The sequence below is a fragment of the Piliocolobus tephrosceles genome, chromosome 19 (assembly GCF_002776525.5).
Source record: "Piliocolobus tephrosceles isolate RC106 chromosome 19, ASM277652v3, whole genome shotgun sequence".
Lineage (NCBI taxonomy): Eukaryota > Metazoa > Chordata > Mammalia > Primates > Cercopithecidae > Piliocolobus > Piliocolobus tephrosceles.
In genome coordinates this window covers 2,577,115-2,593,338 of record NC_045452.1, presented here as the reverse complement: position 1 = coordinate 2,593,338, position 16,224 = coordinate 2,577,115, and positions in this window count along the sequence as shown.

Genomic DNA, 16,224 nt, shown 5'->3' with positions numbered 1-16,224 from the left:
CCCCAGATTCCTTGACATTCCCCTCACACACTGCTGCGTGCCACCTCCTCCACACTGGGTTTTCTGTCCCTGTGTAGATGATGAATGGCAGTCAGAGCTTAGTATTCAAAAAAGCCAATGATTCCTGTCAGTGGGTCTGTCTCCTCTTAGCCAACAAAGAGAATGCTGGTTTGGGGGTTGTGTCCCTTCTCAGCACTCACAACAAACACTGTCTTGGTTGAGGATGCAAGAGTAGTATTTTCCTCACTTTTTATTTCCTGTGTTTTCACAGATTCCCTGCACAGGGTTTTAGGTAAGGGGCACAAAACCAGGGGCCACCTCAAGACCTGGGAACATGGACTGAATACAGACACACAAGGGACAGGGGCAGAGGTGATGCAGGGACATTGGAGAACTGAAAGGACAGCCTGAAAGGGGCGCTGGGAGGACCACAGAGAACACTGAGGATCACGGATAAACATGACAAGGCCAAAAACATGGGTGACCCATGGGAAACGTGGTGGCCCTGTAGTTCCACTCCACCCATTCCTACCTGACAAGTATCCCTGAGAGCAGCCTCCCTTCTGCTCAGGTTGGGCCAGGCCCTGACCCCTGACCCTCCCCAACATGGCCCTTATTACACTGTTGTCACATTTGTCCCCTCTGCCAAACCGCACTCATCCACCACCCATCATCCACTTAATTCTCCACTGACCAGGCCTGACCTGGGAACAATGACCTGGCAGACTACACTTAGCCACAGGAGTGTCATCTCCTGAAGTGACCTCAAGAGATGCACCATCTCATCCCTCTGCCTCCAAGCTCTGCTCAAATCCCTGCCGTGGCCGGTGGCTCACTAGCTTCAAGCAGCGCAAGTTCTGTCTCACAAGCGCGGCTCCTGGAGCTCCTGGGTCCCGGGGCACATTCCATGCGCTGGGGGCTGCGGCCCCCGAGGCTCGCGGCCATTCTGCCAGTCGCCCCGAGACAGCCCTATGCAGGCCCCAGCCGCCGCTGCCGATGGCCCTGGCCAGTCAACCCCTCCTCTCGGGGCCCGGGGGACTCGCCTGGGGTTGTAATGGAGGAAGGTAAATAAAATGCCAGCGACCGTGATCCGGGGGCTCATCCTGCGGGCCGGCCCAGGTCACGGGAGAGGCGCTGTGCCCGCCAGGGCCAGGATGGGGGTCGCCTGCGCTGAGGGGCGGGGGCCGCGGCCGCAGATCACCCGGTTCCCGCTCAGTACCCGGCCACAGGGGGACACCGAGAGGCTTCCTGGGGCCCATTTCCGAAAAAGGAATGCACTTCCTCAGTCTCGCGGACCGGCCATCCAGCTAAGTTCGGAAGTTGGAGCGGCGCGCGCTGATGGCGTCACGAGGGCGCGCCCCGTAGCCCGGGGTCGCGCACGCGCCCTCCCGTGGCTGCTAGGTCTGGAGCCGCGCTGCTCAGACCCCGGCCGCCTGCACCGCCGCGGGCTCGACGCCTCGTCCGAGATTTATTGGGCTGCCTGGAGGCCCCTCGCGGTTACTGCCCCCTGACCTTCGGGTTTCATCGCGAGTCCCCGTCCTCGCCTGCAGCCCCTGGATTCTCGCCGGCCCAGCCACGTCGTCTGACCCTCCCCGAGCCTCTGACGGCGCCTCCCAGGACCAGCGGAGGCCCACGCTGGAGGCTGCTTGGGCTGTCCTGACGCACCAGTCTGAGGGGACACTCCCTGGCCTCCCGCTCCTCCCGCCCCTCCTTTCCCCTGCCTAGAGCTGGCCTGCGTGTCCCAGAACTGGGCTTCTCCCGCCTCACGTGCTCCCCAGCGCACCCCACGTCGCCGCGGGCGCGGCTTCCTCGCCCTGGAACACTCTTCCTCTCCCCCCTCCTTTCCCCTTAATTCACACTGCCCTGCAGGCCCTGCCTGGCTCCTGTGCAGGTGGTGTGCCTGTTTCCCTTTCCCGAAGGGCGCCCTCATCCGGTTGTTGTGTCCTCGGACCCAAGCTCCCAGAGGGCAGAGCCCGGGCCTGTGGTTCACGCCCGTGTCCCCGCCACCGGGCCTGGATGGTCGTTGGTCACTGCTGAAGGAACAGAGGGAGGGAGGGAGGTGAGAGGGAAGGAAAGACAAATGTACTTATGACTGCGTTTATTCCTCTACTTGTGACTTTTTGTTCCAATGTTCCTAGTCTCAGCCATGGGAAAGAAGATGGGGATCCAGAGCGCTCCACAGCCTCTCCTCTGCTACTGCCCACCCCATCCTGCCTGCCTGGCCAGCTCCAGTCCAGCCACTTATTGCCGCCTGTAGGCTCATGTAAGGCCCGGTGGCCTTGCCACATCCCCTTGGAAGAGGAGGCAGGTGTAGGCACACCCCTCTGAGTCGCCTACTCTGGGGGCCTGTTGGCAGGAACAGGAGAAGGAGTCCGGGTTGGGGTTGTGTCCCCAAAGAAGGTGGCAGTGAGCACAGGCCACACACCATACTGGCACATCCTGGCTGGGCCTTTCCTTAGCCGGCTCCATTCCTCAGATAGGAAAACCCAGGCAGAGACAAAGGACCTACTTGGGACCTGTGGAGGCCCGGTCCCTCTCTCTGCCGCCTAGTGAGAAAAGACTGAAGATGAAGAGTGAGGATGGATTGAGAGCAGGTGGTGTCACTTCTGCCCTGTCAGTGAGTTCGTCAACAGAGGCCTTCAGGGGGCTGTACCTGGACAGGGACCCCAAAGGGAAGATGGAGGGTCTGCAAGGGGGCTGCTAGCTGCCCTCAGTCAGCATCCACCCAGTCTGCAGGCTGCCCCCTGATCCTGCTTGATGGAGACAGGTGTGTCACGCATGTTGCCATGCAACCCAAGCTCAGTGTGTGGGTGGAACCCAGGGCAGCACTGGCGATCAGGGTCCACAAGTGGTGTGGGTCGGGAGGGGCAGGAGCATCCTTCTCTTGAGTTCCCTGATCACCCAGGAAGGCTGGCAGGGACGGGGGATCCACTCATCCAGACCCGTTGGCCAGCCCACCAACGTGCGCATCTCCCTTTTGGCTCCAGGGCCCGCCTTGGCCGGGTGACAGCTGGGGAAACTGATACCAGCTCGTAGCTCTGGACTGCCGGGTGGCAAGGCCCTGTGGTCGCTGGGAGCCAAGTTTCCTCAGCCCCGCGCATTCGCTGCTGACAATTGAGCGACCAAAGCAGATTAACTTGGGTGTTAATGCCCCCCTTAATGGCTTCAGAATCCCCGGCTCCAGGAGCTAAGCCGGCCTTTCTCCGTGCGCGGCCGAGCCCTCCGCGGCTTCAGCCCCGCAGCGGCGCCGATGCTATCTCTGCCTGCCCGGCCGCGGTGCCGCGCTAATCCCCGGCGCTCCTTTCTTCCCCGGACCGCCCGAGATCGGCCGATTGGGGTTTGATTATGGCTGCTATCGAGGGCCCCTTTGTGCGACCGGCCCTAAATCCCCTAATTCCGTAATAAAGGAGGCATTAGCGGGCGTCTGTGGCTGAGAAAGGCACCGGGATGAAAGAAAGCAATCAGGGGATCCGGACAGCCGCGCCCTCGAGGCGGGGTGGCCTCAACCCAGCGGGGGACTGCCTGGGTCCGCGCTTCCTCCACCCCAACCAGCCCTGAGCGGGGCCAGCGCCCCCTCCCCACCTCCATGACTGCCACTCCCCACTGTTCTGGCTGCCACTTGGCTCAGGAAGCCCCTGGGCTCACATGCCGAGGGACCACCCCCCTACTTCAGCCTCACTTTTGCATGTGCGGGACCTAAGGGATCTAACCCCCCAGCTCCCTGGGTCCTAGCTGCTCCTGCGTCTGGGCCCTGAATGTCCAAATCCAGTGGTCTGTCCGTGCCCACCCAAAGCTCCATTCTTCTGTGGCCTCTAATTCTCCCCCAGCCCCTCCAGATCCCTGCCCCCTTCATCTGCCTCAGCTTCATCCAGTCCTGGAAACAGGTCTGTTCTTCAATAGGGGAAGGAAATGGTAGCAGCCGCCAACACTGAGATTGTCTAGGGAGGTGCAGGTGGGGACAGCAGGGAAGGCCCCTTTGCAGAGGTGCCGGGAGCCCCAGGATAGGGTGTCAAGGAGCCAGGGTGGGTGCGAGCTCCGTGCATTGGAGGAGCTGACCAGGGGCCTGAGCAGCTGAGAGTGAGGAGGCAGGGGACAGATGGGAGAGGTGGCAGAGTCCAGGGCTTCCAGGGACTGAGGACCACTCACTCCGGGCATCTGAAGTGAGGGTGCCATGATTGCACTTGTGTTTGTGGCGAGCATTGACGCCTCTCTAGGGGAGGCTCACTTTGGGGAGGAGGACAGGAGAGAAAAGTGGCTGGGAGTGGGTTCAAAAGCCAGCCACTATGGGCGTGGAGGTGGCAGACATTGCGACTGGCGCCAAGACGGAGGCAGTGCAGAGGGACAGGCGTGGGCAATGCCAGCCGGATCTGGAGGTGGACGATGAGATCCAAGGTGGGAGTGGGGAGTGCTAAGCATTGCCCACCAGCTGAGCCTTGAGCAGCCCTGGAGGCAGGTGAGCCCTGTGCAGGTGAGAGAGTGGGGCATTTACCTGGACGGACAGGTGTGTGTTTACCAAGGTGCACAGGTGAGTGAGTGGGGCATTTACCTGTGCAGACAGGTGTGTGTTTACCAAGGTGCACAAGAGTCGAGGTGTGCATTTACCCAGGTGAGTAGGTGGGGCGGCGGGCCATTTACTGGGAGGACAAGGGGATGGGTGTGCATAGATGACTCTGTTCAGATCCCCTTTTGGGCTCAGCCTACTGGTCCCCACCTGCTGACTGTTGCCTCCTGGTGGCTCATGGCCTTGGTCTTAGATAATTGTCCTGGGGAATGACAGCCACCCACACAGCAGCCCTCCAGACCCAGAGGCAAAACCCTGACAATGGCTGATACATGGGCGTCCCTGCTTTGCCAAAAGGTAGTTCAGATCTGTGAAGTTCTCAGCGTCTACCCGAGCGCTTTCATGTGGAATGATAGAAACCGACCTCTAACAGAGACGGCCTTCTGCTCAGCAGTCTCCACTCCACCACCCGGCTCTGTCCTACTTCCACCGCGACCAGGCATCTCAATTTTCCCAAGACTAAGGAAGTTCTTGGAAAGCAGGGCTTTCAGCACCAAAACCTGGGAAAGTCCCAGGCAAACCAGGATGGTGAGTCCCTCTAGGTTTCTGTTGTGTCCCCCAGAGATGCCAAAGTCCCAGCTCATCGATGATACCTGTGAATGTGAAGTTATTTAGAAATAAGGTGTTTGCAGATGTAATTAACATTTAAATTAATTAGCTGGGCATGTTGGTACACATCTGTGGTGCCAGCTACTTTGGAGGCTGAGATGAGAAGATTGCTTGAGCCCAGAAGGTTGAGCCTGCACGGAGCTGTGACCATATTACTGCACTTCAGCCTGGCCAATAGAGCAAGACCCTGCCTCTAAACAAAGGAAAACAACAACAACAAAAACCATGTAAATGAAGATGAGGTCATACTGGAGTAGGGTAGGTCCTTAACCCAGTAAGACTGATGAAATCCTCAGAAGAGAAGAGCTGCATACAGGAGAAGGCCATGTGATGACCGAGGTGAGGATGGGAGGGGGCATGTGTGAGCCAAGGAATGCCCAGTGGGTCCAGCAATGCCAGATGCTGGGAGAAAGGCAGGGGGTACTGTCCCCTGGAGCCCTCAGAGAGCATGGCCCTGCTGACACCCTGATTGGGGTTCCTGGCCTCCGGAAGTAAGAACAAGTAAGCTTCTGTCGGAAACTGTTCAGGGCTCAGCACCACCGGAAGGCGGCACGGACTTCCCCACTCTCCTGAGCACACGCTCAGCAACAGCCCGAGAACAAGAATCCTCGCTTTCAGGCTTTGCTTCTAGGGAGCTTGACCTCAACAGTGGGTGTCTGGTGCGTGGCCCTGGGAAGCCCACCTGAAGGACAGCACTCTGATATTGGATCCCGCACCGGCAGGGTGGCAACGGGGAGCCGTCACTCTTCTCGTGTTTCCAGCATTTTGTGGTGTTCCATCCTTGTAGATGCCAAGGTGGCAGGTGGAGAACTGAGAGCCCCCGGCCTGGGTCGCAGTGTGACAGTAAGAACTGTCACCAGGGGGAACTGGGATGGGAGACATTGGGAGGCAGTGTCACTGGTGCAGTGCCCTGGGCACCTGAGAGGTGGGGAGGAACTCCAAGAGCCATGGGACTCAGAGGCTGTTGCTAAACACTATTGATTTCTTGAGGAGAGAACATGACAGATCCAGACACACCCATCAACAGCATGAAGCAGAGTGCCCTGCGTTAGAGCCCAGCTGGCACATGCAGAGACTGGCCGGCGGGTGGACAGAAATGAAGATGAGACCCCAGGGGTTAGTGGAGCACAGCTGAACTGCAGGCAAGGCGGGGGATCTCAAACAAGGCTCTGGCAGCGAAGTGACAGCCCTGATGGTGAAGGGGTGGGACGCCAATGTGTGGGGTAGGATATCGGAGTGGATGGCCTTGCGCGCTTCGGTTTTTTGTTTTAATGTTTTTTTGTTTTTTTTGTTTGTTTGTTTGTTTTTTGTTTTTTGAGAGGAGTTTTGCTCTTATTGCTCAGGCTAAAGTACAGTGGCGCGATCTCAGCTCACTGCAACCTCTGCCTTCCGATTTCAAGTGATTCTTCCGCCTCAGCCTCCCAAGTAACTGGGATTACAGGCACCCGCCACCATGCCCAGCTAATTTTTTTGTATTTTTAGTAGAGATGGGGTTTCATCATACTGGTCAGGCTGGTCTCGAACTGCTGACCTCGTGATTCACCCACCTTGGTTTCCCAAAGTGCTGGGATTACAGGCGTGAGCCACCGCGCCTGGTCTTGAGGTATTTATTTGACGTGGAGTCTTGCTTTGGTGCCCAGGCAGGAGTGCAGTGGCATGATCATAGTTCACTGCAGCCTCCAACTCCCAGGCTCAAGTGATCGTCCCACCTCCGCCTCCTAAGTAGTTGGGACTACAGGTGTGCACCACCATGCCCCGCACATTTTTAAAAATTTTTTAGAGACGAGGTCTCACTATGTTGCCTAGGCTGGTTTCAAACTCCTGGCCTCAAGTGATCCTCCAGCCTCGGCCTCCCAAAATGCTGAGATTATAGGCATGAGCCACCACGCCAAGTCCTTTATACCTTTTATATATTTTTCTTGCTTTATTGCACTAAGACTTCCAGGACAATGTTGAATAGAAGTGTCATGGATGTCCTTACTTCACTCTTGATTTTAGGGAGAAAATAACCCATGTTTTGCGAGAAAGTATGATATTAACTGTAGGTTAACTATAGATTATGAATAAAGTTGTTCATTACATTCCCTTATTATCTTTTAATGTCTGCAGAATCTATAGTTATATCCCTTCTCTCAGTCCTGATATTAGTAATTTGTGTTCCTTTCTTCTGATTCAGTTCAATTTATTAATTTTGTTTATCTTTGGCTTCATTATTTTCTCTACTTTTGCCTTTTTATATATGATTGACTCTATACAAAAAAATCTTCTTTTACTTGCATCTTTTTTTTTTTTTTTTTTTTTTTTTCTGAAATGGAGTCTTGCTCTGTCACGCAGACTGCAGTGCAGTGGCATGATCATGGCTCAGTGCAGTCTTGACCTCCCCAGGCTCAGGTGATCCTCCCACCTCAGCTTCCTGAGTATCTGGGACTCCAGGTGTGCACCACCATGCCCGGCTAATTTTTGGAATTTTTTGTAGAGACGGAGGTCTCTCTATGTTGCCTAGTCTGGTCTTGAATTCCTGGGCTCAAGCCATCTGCCCTCCTCAGCTTCCCAAAGTGCTAGGATTTTTTTTTTTTTTTAAGATGGAGTCTCACTCTGTTGCCCAGGTTGGAGTGCAGTAGTGTCATCTTGGCTAACTGTATCCTCAACCTCCTGGGCTCAAGCGATCCTCCCACCTCTGCCTCTGAGTATCTGGGACTACAGGCATGTGCCACCATGCCCAGCTAATTTTTGTATTTTTCGTAGAAATTCAAGTGGGGTTTTGCCGTGTTGCCCAGGCTGGTCTCTAACTCCTGAGCTCAAGTGACTTGCTTGCCTTGGCTTCCCAAAGTGCTGAGATTACAAGTGTGAGCCACCATCCCACCCCAGACGGGACAATTTCTATCATCCAGCTAGTCTCAAACTGACTCTTCCGTTATTCTGTTCTCTCTCTTCTGCTGTCAAGCCTATTGAGGGAATTTTTTATTTCTGATGTTGCATTTTTCAGTTCTAGAATTTCCATTTAGTTATTTTATTTATTTATTTATTTATTTGTTTATTTATTTATTTATTTGAGACAGAGTTTCGCTCTTGTTACCCAGGCTGGAGTGCAATGGCTTGATCGCGGTTCATTGCAACCTCCGCTTCCTGGGTTCAAGCGATTCTCCTGCCTCAGCCTCCTGAGTAGCTGGGATTACAGGTACCCACCACCACACCTGGTTAATTTTTTGTATTTTTAGTAGAGACAGGGTTTCACTATGTCGGCCAGGCTGGTCTCCAACTCCTGACCTCAGATGCCTCCACCCGCCTCGGCCTTCCAAAGTTCTGGGATTACAAGCATGAGCCACCGCACCTGGCCCATTTAGTTATTTCGTTATTTTAGCTATTTTTAAAGTTTCTTTTTCTCGGCTGTGTGCTAGGATGCTAAAACAGTTACCAGATGACTACACAAACATGGACTGTATTTTTATATACCATTGGCAGGCCACTGATAAATTAATAAAAACAATCCTGGCCTGCTGCTGTGACTCCTGCCTGTAATCTCAGCAATTTGGGAGGCCGAGGCGGGAAGATCATGGTAGTCCAGGAGTTCAAGACAAGCCTGGGCAACATACCAAGACCCCATTTGTAAAAATGAAAAGACGAATGCATACATAGTGATAAATCAACTATAGCAAAATACTAATAACTGAATAATCTAGGTAGTGAATATCCCTTCAAATTATCTGAATATTTGAAAATTTTCATGATGACATATTGGAAAAAATAACATAAGTAAACTCAACAACAACCACAAACAAAAAACTGGCTGGGCATGGTGGCTCACGTGATCACTTGAGCCCAAGAGTTTGAGGCTGCAGTGAGCCGTGAAGAGCCACTGCACTCCAGCCTAGCAGGACTCTCTCAAAAGAAAAAAAAAAGAAAAAAGAAAAAAGAAAACATAAAAATGAGCAAAGAGGACAGGCACGGTGGGTCACCCCTGTAATCCCAGCACTTTGGGAGGCTGAGGTGGGCGGATCACCTGGGTCAGGAGTTCATGATCAGCCTGGCCAACATAGTGAAACCCCGTCTCTACTAAAAATACAGAATTAGCCGGATGTGGTGGCAGGCACCTGTAATCCCAGCTACTTGGGAGGCTGAGGCAGGAGAATTGCTTGAATCCAGGAGGCGGAGGTTGCAGTGAGGTGAGATTGTGCCAACTGCACTCCAGCCTGGGGGCCAAAAGTGAAACTCAGTCTCAAAAAAATAAATAAACAAAAATTGAAAAAATAAGCAAAGAGGCTGGGCACAGTAGCTCACACTTGTGATCCTAGTACTTTGGGAGGCCAAGGCTGGCCCATCACTTGAGGCCAGGAGTTCGAGACCAGCCTGGCCAACCTAGCGAAACCCATCTCTACTAAAAATACAAAAATGTGCTGGGTGTGGTGGCAGGCGCCTATAATCCCAGCTATTCAGGAGGCTGAGGCACGAGAATCACTTGAACCAGGAGGTGGAGGTTGCAATGAGCCAAGATCGCACCACTTTGACTTCAGCCTGGGCGACAGGGCAAGACTCCGTATCAAAAAAAAAAAAAAAAATCAGAATGAGAAAAATACTTCATCCCCACTAGGGTGTCTATACATTTTAAAACCAGAAAATAACAAATGTTGTTGAGGACGCAGATAAAGTAGAACTCTTATGGGAACCTGGTAGGAATGTAAGATGGAGCTGCAGCTATGGAAAAGTTTGGTGGATCCTCAAAACCCTAAACATAGAATTACCATGCACCCTAGCAATTCCTCTCCTCAGTATATACCCAGAAGGGCTGAATGCAGGAACTGAAGCAAGCGCTGTACACCCACGTTCACAGCAGCGCTACTCACAGGAGTCAGAGGGCGGAAGCAACCCAGGGACCCTGGAGGAATAAGTGGATAAACAAAATGTAGTCTGCACATGCGCAGTGCGGTGTTATTCAGCGGTAAGCCCCCCTCGCCGGGCGGTGGGAGTTCAGGGAAGGGCAGTTACTGTGCAATGGTTACAGTTTTCTGATTAGGAAGGCTCTGGGAAAGGTCGTGGAGAGTTACACAGCTTTGTGGATATCCTTAACGCACACTTGTATTGCACACGTAGAAAAGGTTAAAATGAATCTGGGCAAATAAGTGGGACCCGGTCTCTACCAATATACAAAAATTAGGTGTGCATGGTGGATGCCTGTGGTCCCAGCAACTGGAGGCTGAGGTGGGAGAATCGCTTGAGCCCAGGAGGTCGAGGCTGCAGTGAGTCATGACTGCACCACTGCACTCCAGCCTGGGTGACACAGCAAGATCCCCTCTACAAAAAACAAACAAACAAAAAGGTTAAAATGGTAAACGCTATTCTATTTTTATTTTACATTTAAAAACATAAGTAAAAATAATAGAAGGGCAAAAGGCTGAGCTCACCTGCCCACTGAACTGTCTCAGTGCTTCACCCAGTGTCCAGCCAGTTCTCAGGCCCAGACCTCCTCTGCTGAAGTCTCCTTCCCAGGAGAAAGGAGCCAGTAACACCATGAAGGGTATTTCTATTGGTGATCCCCCTCATCCTTCCTTGAAGGGGCCTGTGTCTGCTTACTCAGGTAGCTGTGTGCTGGGGAAAGGGAAAACTCAGATCTTTTTAGTGCTGTTGGATACTGGCTCCAAGTCAGCACTGATTCCTGGGACCCAAAGTGCCCTCAAGGCCTCCCTGCTAGAGCAGGAGCACAGAGAGTCAGGCAATAAGCAAAGTCCTGGCCCAATTCCATCCCACTGTGGCCCCAGCAATGCATGAGCTACCCACGGGTTATTTCTGCAGTTTCTGAATGCATAATTGGAATAGACATATTTAGTATTTGGCAGAACTTTCATAGTGATTTCTAACCTTTAGAGTGCCAACTGAAAAATCACACAATTTATAAATTTAGAAGGGAGACTATTTCTTTTCTTTTCTCTAGAGACAGTCTCACTCTGTCACCCAGGCTGGAGTGCAGTGGCACAAATTCCTGGGCTCAAGAGATCCTCCCATTGCAGCTTCCCAAGTAGCTGAGGCCACAGGTGCATGCCACCATACCTGCTAATTTTTTTATTTTTTGTAGAGATGGGGTCTCACTATGTTGCCCAGACTGATCTCCAACTCCTGGCCTGATCCTCCCACCTCAGCCTCCCAAAGTGCTGGGATTATGGGGTTACAGGCATGAGCCGCTGTGCTCTGCCACCTTTATTTCTTTTTCTTTTTTTTTTTTTTTTTTGAGACGGAGTCCCACTCTGTCACCCAGGCTGGAGTGCAGTGGCCAGATCTCAGCTCACTGCAAGCTCCGCCTCCCGGGTTTATGCCATTCTCCTGCCTCAGCCTCCCGAGCAGCTGAGACTACAGGCGCCCGCCACCTCGCCCAGCTAGTTTTTTGTATTTTTTTTTTTTTTAGTAGAGACGGGGTTTCACCGTGTTAGCCAGGATGGTCTCGATCTCCTGACCTCGCGATCCGCCCGTCTCGGCCTCCCAAAGTGCTGGCATTACAGGCTTGAGCCACCGCGCCCGGCCAACTTTATTTCTTATAAAGGGTTACAGCCCGCAAGGCCGCCAGGCTGGGAAGTGTAGCCATTTGCAGAGACCAAAAGACAGGCATGTTTAGGATGACAGCAGTGAAACAGGAATTTATGTTGAATAGGATAGCCAAGTATGCATTCTTTTTTTTTTTTTTTTTTTTTTTTTTTTTTTGAGACGGAGTCTCGCTCTGTCACCCAGGCTGGAGTGCAGTGGCGCCATCTCGGCACACTGCAAGCTCCGCCTCCTGGGTTCACGCCATTCTCCTGCCTCAGCTTCCAGAGTAGCTGGGACTACAGGTGCCTGCCACCACGCCCGGCTAATTTTTTTGTATTTTTAGTAGAGACGAGGTTTCACTGTGTTAGCCAAGATGGTCTCAATATCCTGACCTCGTGATCCACCTACCTTGGTCTCCCAAAGTGCTGGGATTACAGGCGTGAACCACCACGCCCAGCCAGCCAAGTATACGTATTTAACAGGATCTAGGAGGAGTTGTGAATATTCATGAAGGGGGAACATGTGCATATGTGGTAAGCAAATATGCATGTCACATGCAGCCACGTTTACTTTGGGGTGGAGACTTCACATTTAAATGCATTACAATTAGACCCTACATGTCAGAAGGTGAAGCAGGGATGGACGTGAAGGCACCCAAGTGTGCAGCCTCTGTAACCAGCCAGAACCAGTCTAGGGTGGGTGGTCTTTTTATCAGAAGAAAGTTATTAAATCCAGTCTCTTGTCCTATCAAAGCCGTAGTTGTGGCTTGTAGAACAGGAGGGTCAGTTAGTGTCCAGCGGTGGTTGAGTTGTAATTGTTTTAATATTGTTTATCTCGAGGCGAGTGCTTGTTTAACTGTTACAGGAAAAAAACAAACAAACAAACAAACCACCCATGACAGAATATAGTTTCTTCTTTAAGTGTGGGGATGCGTGACTTAACCCTTGCCTAGCACGGCCTTTGGTGCTGTTTATAATTTGGTAACTTTTTGCCACAGAGTCTCTTCTGTCAGTTTTATGATCTCTATTTTAACATTAATGTTGGTCAGTTGTTGTGTCTAAACCACAAAAGGGACAGGGTTCAGCAAGGCATGTCTGACCTTCTGTCCCGTCACGGCTGTTAACTCAGTTTTTAAGGTTTCTCTGGGGTCCCTTTGGTCAAGGGGGATCTTTTCAGTTGGTGGGAGTGCTTAGGATTCTACTTTTAGTTCTCAGGAGTGAGACCTATTTTGCAATAAAGGCTACATGATAGTTCCTGAACTGCCCCCACCAAGATAAAAAAAAACAGTGCTGCATCCCAGGAAGGATAGCAGAGCTTAGAGGTCTCAGTTGAAGATTGAAAGGATGGCCAGGCACGGCTGGTCATGCCTTGTAATCCCAGCACTTTGGGAGGCTGAGGCAGGGGGATCACTTGAGTCTGGTAGTTTGAGACCAGCCTAGGCAACATAGTGAGGCCCTGTCACTACAAAAAAATACAAAATTTAGCCAGGCGCACGATGGCACATGCCTGCAGTCCCAGCTACCCGGGAGGCTGAGGCAAGAGAATCACCGGGGCCCAGGGCAGTGAGGTTGCAGTGAGTGTTGATCACAGCACTGCACTCCAGCCTGAGTGACAGACCAAGACCCTGTCTCAAAAAATAAACAAATAAAGATTGAAAGGAGGTTGCAATGTGGTCCTTAGCAAATCCCAGTTTAATACATTATCTGGCTCCTGCAAAAACCAGTGGATCATGTTGTTTAATCCCAAAACTAGAAGGACATGCTGGGTGCGGTGGCTCACGCCTGTAATCCCAACACTTTGGGAAGCCGAGGCGGGCATATCACGAGGTCAGGAGTTCGAGACCAGTCTGACTAACATGGTGAAAGCCCGTCTCTTCTAAAAATACAAAAATTAGCTGGGCTTGATGGCACGCACCTGTAATCCCAGTTACTTGGGGTGCTGAGGCGGGAGAACTGCTTGAACCCGGGAGGTGGAGGTTGCAAGGTTGCAGTGAAAGGAGATCACGCCACTACACTCCAGCCTGGGCGACAGAGTGAGATTCTGTTTCAAAAAAAAAAAAAAAAAAAAAAAGAAGGACACTTCCACAACTTGATAAAGGGCGCCTACTATGAAAAATCCTCAGCTAACATCACACTCAGTGATGAAGACCAAATCATTTTCCTCTAAGATCAGGAACAACACAAGGAGGTCCACTCTCTCGCCACTTCAGTTCAACATTGTATTGAAAGCTGGGCATGGTGGCTCATGCCTATAATCCTAGCACTTTGGGAGAACGAGGCAGGTGGATCACCTGAGATCAGGAGTTCAAGACCAGCTTGGCCAACATAGCGAAACCCCGTCTCTACTAAAAATATACAAAAATTAGCCAGCCATGCTGGTGCGTGCCTGTAATCCCAGTTACTCAAGAGGCTGAGACGGGAGAATCGCTTGAACCTAGGAGGCAGAGGTTGCAGTGAGCCAAGATCGTGCCACTGCACTCCAGCTGGGCAACAGAGTGAGACTCTGTCTCAAAAAGAAAAGAAAAGAAAAGAAAACTCTACAATTAGGTAGGAAAATGAAATAAAATGCATCAGTATTGGCCGGGCACGGTGGCTCATGCCTGTAATCCCAGCACTTTGGGAGGCCGAGGTGGGTGAATCACGAGGTCAGGAGATTGAGACCATCCTGGCTAACATGGTGAAACCCCATCTCTACTAAAAATACAAAAAATTAGCCGGATGTGGAGGCGGGCGCCTGTAGTCCCAGATGCTGGGGAGGCTGAGGCAGGAGAATGGTGTGAACCCAGGAGGCAGAGCTTGCAGTGAGCCGAGATCGCACCACTGCACTCTAGCCTGGGTGACAGAGCGAGACTCCGTCTCAAAAAAAAAAAAAAAAAAAAAAAAAGTAAAGGTTGGGTGCAGTTGCTCAGTCCTATAATCCCAGCACTGTGGGAGGCCGAGGTGGGCGGATCACCTGAGGTCGGACCAGCCTGGCCAACATGGCAAAACTCGTCTCTACTAAAAATACAAAAATTAGCCAGGTATGGTGGCGGGCGCCTATAGTCCTAGCTACTCAGGAGGCTGAGGCAGGAGAATGGCATGAACCCAGGAGGCAGATCTTGCAGTGAGCCGAGATTGTGTCACTGCACTCCAGCCTGGGCAACAGAGCGAGACTCTGGCTCAGAAAAAAAGAACAGAAAAAGTAAAAGCTGCCCACAGAATGAGAGAAAATATTTGCAAATCATATATCTGATAAGGGACTAGTATCTTAAATATACAAAGAACTCTCACAAACCAATAATGAAGAAGAGACAAAAAAAAGCACGCCTCTGGGAGCCCAGTGGCCTGGGATACCACAGCAACCCCTCCAAAGCAAAGGGTGAGCACCCAGCTCCTCCCACCACTACGAAAGAACACAACAGGGTGAGGCTTCTTTGTGATTTGGAGGCGGAAAAAACTTGGGAATACTGCCCAAGAAATTTGTGGGTGATATGGAGGATGCAGCTTTTAGTAGAGCCCAGAGCAATACGGGATCTGCTGCAGGTCCAGGCTGTGGCACCAGCAGCCCTGAGCCTGACCCTGTGACCTGACAGAGCCATGGCCAATGCTTGGCAGAGAAAGGTTTCATGCGGGGCCTTCAGCAGGCTGCAGTGGAAGGGTGGCAGTGCCCACTCCTAGGGTTCTGGAGCAAGGCCATGCCACACACCTTTCACAAAACAGCCGGGCGTGGTGACAGGTGCCTGTAGTCCCAGCTACTCGGGAGACTGAGGCAGGAGAATCACTTGAACCCGGGAGGTGCACGTTGCAGTGAGCCGAGATTGTGCCGCTGCACTCCAGCCTGGGAGACAGAACGAGACTCCATCTCAAAAAAACGAAACAAAACAAAACAGCTCCTTCCACGTTTCTGGGCCCTGGCAGGAACTGGGCATCTGACAATGGGCTACTGAGTGACCAGAAGGCTCATTAGAGCTGGGTATTGTCAGAGCCACCCACTGGATCTTTTATTTATTTTATTTTATTATTTTATTTTGAGACAGAGTCTCGCTCTGTTGCCTAGGCTGGCATGCACTGGTGTGATCTTGGCTCACTGCAACTTAGCCTCCTGGGTTAAAATGATTCTCCAGCCTCAGCCTCCCGAGTAGCTGGGATTATAGGCGCCCGCCACCACGCCCAGCTAATTTTTGTATTTTTAGTAGAGATAGGGTTTCACCATGTTGGACAGGCTGGTCTGGTACTTCTGACCTCAGGTATTCCACCCGCCTTGGTCTCCCAGAGTGCTGGGATTACAGGCATGAGCTGCAGTGCCCGGCTTTATTTATTTTATTTTTTGAGACAGGGTCTTGTTCTGTTGCTCAGGCTGAAGTGCAGTGGTGTGATCTCGGCTCACTGCAGCCTCGAACTCCTGAGTTCAGGCGATCTTCTCACTTTAGACTTCTGAGTAGCTGGGACCCCAGGCGCATGCCACCATGCCCAGCTAATGTTTTTATTTATTGTAGAGACAAGGTTTTGCCTCTGGTCTCCAACTCCTGGGCTCAAGCAACCCTCCTGCCTCGGCCCCCCAAAGTG